The sequence below is a fragment of the Microtus ochrogaster genome, unplaced genomic scaffold (assembly GCF_000317375.1).
Source record: "Microtus ochrogaster isolate Prairie Vole_2 unplaced genomic scaffold, MicOch1.0 UNK48, whole genome shotgun sequence".
Lineage (NCBI taxonomy): Eukaryota > Metazoa > Chordata > Mammalia > Rodentia > Cricetidae > Microtus > Microtus ochrogaster.
Genome location: NW_004949146.1, coordinates 1,022,897 through 1,026,852, shown reverse-complemented (window position 1 = coordinate 1,026,852; position 3,956 = coordinate 1,022,897). Strand labels below are relative to the sequence as shown.

At 39.5% G+C, this 3,956-nt stretch overlaps 1 protein-coding gene across 1 annotated transcript in view; it reads left to right on the top strand.

Annotated features, from left to right (window-relative positions):
• Positions 1-283: 283 nt before the first annotated feature.
• Positions 284-3,956, top strand: part of Kansl1 (KAT8 regulatory NSL complex subunit 1) — a 117,918-nt gene continuing 114,245 nt past the window's right edge. Inside the window, exons 1-2 of the mRNA XM_026777170.1 lie at positions 284-559; positions 693-810. The gene's annotated coding sequence lies outside the window, so the exon portion shown is untranslated. The remainder of the gene's footprint in view (positions 560-692; positions 811-3,956) is intronic.

Here is a 3,956-nt window from a genome sequence, read left to right as displayed (position 1 = left end):
GTCAGAAAGGTTTTAGGTTTATTAAATAAAAGTAGCTGTAGACTTTTTCAGGTGGTTAGTTAATCATTTTCTTTTTTTTTTTTTTGTTTTTTTTTTTTTTCGAGACAGGGTTTCTCTGTGGTTTTGGAGCCTGTCCTGGAACTAGCTCTGTAGACCAGGGTGGTCTCTAACTCACAGAGATCCGCCTGCCTCTGCCTCCCAAGTGCTGGGATTAAAGGCGTGCACCACCACCGCCCGGCTAAATCATTTTCAGAAGTGCTTATGAAATTCTCTGGGAGAATAACTTTTCCTCTAGGATTTTGGTTTTCTGAATCTTTGATAAGTAGCTTCTGATTATTTAAAATTTATGTCCTTTGGTGTAAAATATTTCTACACACATCTAGAAATACACATATGTACTTCCCAAAGTGAATTGTATATTTTACCTTTTTCTTTGTTTGATACCATCTCTAGGCTTACCTGACAGTCCCCCCCACCCCCCCACACACTGTGTCTACCAGGCCGGTGTTGAACTCCTAGACAACAGCCTGCCTCAGCCTCCTCTGTCCTGGGATTAAAGGTGTGTACCACACCCAGCACTTGTACACTTTTTAGGATGGGTAGGCTGTTGGCACTTAATATCCTTCCCAGATAGAATAAGCTATTTACATATTCTAGATTCTTCCATCTAAATGAAAACTCCTCCTTTTCAGATCTTCCCACTTCCTTATCCGTGGTAACTGAGGGAATTCCTTAGTCTCTTCCTGCTTCTTTCTGAGTCTCGTCTAAACTATTCCTGACACTATGAATGCTATCTGGATGCCTCTTAAGGTAAGATGGATTGGCTTTTCCTTATTACTTCATATGTGTATTTTAGAAGCAAGAATATTTGTTCATTTATTTGTGTTTTGAGACAGGGTCGCATGGAAACTGGGCTGGTCGGGGAACTTTTTATGTTATAGCTGAGCTTGGCTTTAACTTCATGAACGTCCTACCTCAACATTCCAAAAAATAGGATTATAGGTGTTGGCCTCTGACCAGATCTATCTAGAGTGTTCTTGAATTTGCTATTCTTCAATTACCTTGCAGTATACTCATCCTCAGAACAATTAGCATCTTAGAATTTGTGTTATTGCTGTTCTTGGTTATTGATGTTAAAATATTTTTTAAATTTTATTTATTTTTTTAATATTTATTTATTATGTATACAATGTTCTGTCTATGTGTATGCTTGCAGGCCAGAAGAGGGCACCAGACCTCATTACAGATGGTTGTGAGCCATCATGTGGTTGCCGGGAATTGAACTCAGGACCTTTGGAAGAGCAGGCAATGCTCTTAACCACTGAGCCATTTCTCCAGCCTCTGATGTTAAAATATTAATGAAGTTCTCAAATTAACTTTTATAGTAATGATGAGTCCATTTTTTAAACTTTAAATTATTACAGCTTACGTATTTGTAAAATTCTGTTCTAAACTTGGTAGGTGGGTTGGCAATTCAGACTTCGAGGTCCATTTTCAAACAGGTACTTTGGAGTCATATGAACTTGGGTGTGTCCCACTTTTGCAAATCAGTAGCTGATTCATGTGTTACAAAAGATGTGTCATTTACCATTTGTTTACTATGAAGTTTCATATAGTATATTAAGGTTTATGTGTACAGCTCTTTGAATGCTGTGCTGCTCCTTAGGCCAGTGCGTGAACCCTTACACTAATGTTTTTCAACAGGTAGCCATTGTGTCTTTTCTCTCACAGGGCAGACCTTTCTTTCTTTTTTTTTAGTTTTTTTTTCGAGACAGGGTTTCTCTGTGGTTTTGGAGCCTGTCCTGGAACTCCCTTTGTAGACCAGGCTGGTCTCGAACTCACAGAGATCCGCCTGCCTCTGCCTCCCGAGTGCTGGGATTAAAGATGTGCGCCACCACCGCCCAGCAGGGCAGACCTTTCTTATTTGGGCCATGTGGACGGTGACCATTTGATTAAAAAAAAAACTTTCTATGATTGTTCTGTGTCTCTTATGGCTCTTTCTGATCTGTTTAGAGATGGCAAAAGAACTCTTGGTTAGGACTAAACAGAGGAAAAAACTTAAGGCGTGAGAGTGAGGAAGTGAGAGGAAGGACTAAGAACTGATAAGTAGTGCTATAAGTCCTCTGTCAGCCTGGCCTTCCTTGAGAGTTAGATAACAATATAGTTAAACGCCTTTAATCCCAGCACTCGGGAGGCAGAGGCAGGCGGATCTCTGTGAGTTCGAGACCAGGCTGGTCTACAGAGCTAGTTCCAGGACAGGCTCCAAAGCCACAGAGAAACCCTGTCTCAAAAAACCAAAAAAAAAAACAAAAAAAACAATATAGTTAAGATTGTTTCCTGGTGATCTGCTTAGCTAATGCCAAAATAGTGTACTGGGGGAAATTAAAATAATGCAGTCTGTGCAACCTAAATATTTGGACTTTGGGGAAATCTTTAGATAATGTAGACTGAATCTTATCCTCATGTATGTTCTGGCTGCTGTTGTTGGATAATGAGTTGAATATTGTTGGAGAATGGATAAGGGTCCAAAGCGACACATTCTTTCCAGCCTTTTCCTCATGCTACAGTTCAAGGGGTTGAATGGGGAAGCAACCTATAATTCGAGTGCCTAGGAACTGGAAGACCTTGTATAATTGTGTTTCCACTTCTTTTTTTAAAAAATATATTTATTTTTATTTATGTGCATTGTTGTTTTGCTTGCATGTGTATCTGTGTGAAGTCCCAGAACTCCTGGGGCCAGAGTTATAGGTAATGGTGAACTGCCATTTGGGTACTGGGAATTGAACCCAGGTTCTTTGGAAGTGCTCTTAACTGCTGAGCCATCTCTCCAAGCCCCTGTGTTTCTGCTTCTTAACAATTGTTTTGTGCTAGGACTTGCTGACCTCTATGATTAGTATATTAGATTTCATGTTGCTATTTCTTTGGCATTAAGATATTAAATATACTGAGGCCTACTTTTTAAAGATGTGTGTAGTGTTTAATGTTTTACCTCTATTATTGGTAAATTTGGGGTATTATAATACTATAACTTCTACTGTTAGATCAGAGTCCTTTGGCATGACAAAAATACAGACCAAAAGTCAGTGTCCTTTAGTGTGTATGAATTATTATCTATTAACTACTTGGAAAAATGTAGTTACATAGCTGTCTTGGTTTTTTTTTATGTTCCCTACCAATCGTTTGATCATCGTAAAACGTGCTAAGTCTAAACTTTGTTGTTTTGAGGTAGAACCTTGCTGTATGGCCAGGCAGTGGTGGCGCATACCTTTAATCCCAGCACTCTGGAGGCAGAGGCAGGCTGATCTCTGTGAGTTCGAGGCCAGCCTGGTCTACAAGAGCTAGTTCCAGGACAGGCTCCAAAGCTACAGAGAAACCTTGTCTCAAAAAAAACCAAAAAAAAAAATTTGCTGTATAGCCTAGACTGGCCTAGAACTCAAATGACTCAGCATCTTAAGTGCTGAGATTACAGGCATACACCATAAAGAATTTTTTTCCTTCCCATTTTTATACTTAAGAACATTTCAAAATATATTTAATTTGACAGAAATTGTGCTTTTTTCTGTATTTTCAGATAGGAGTTACATTTTTATTTATTTATTAGTATTTTATGTATATTGGTATTTTGCCTGTAAGTATGTCTATGTGAGGGTGTCAGATCTCCTGGAACTGAAGTTAGAGTTGTGAGCTGTCATGTGGATCCTCTGGAAGAGCAGCCAGTGGTCTTAACCACTGAACAATCTCTTTAACTCTTTGTTTTTTGAAGCAGGGTTTCTCTGTGTATCTCTGGCCATCCTGGAACTCACTCTGTTGATGGAGGAAGGTCATTGGTTGATTAAATAAAGAAGCTGCTTGCCCTGATAGGTTAGAACGTAGATGGGAGGAGTAAACAGAGCAGACGCTGGGAGGAAGAGGAAGTGAGGTCAGAGACTTGATAGCTCTCCTCTTGGGAGCAGACG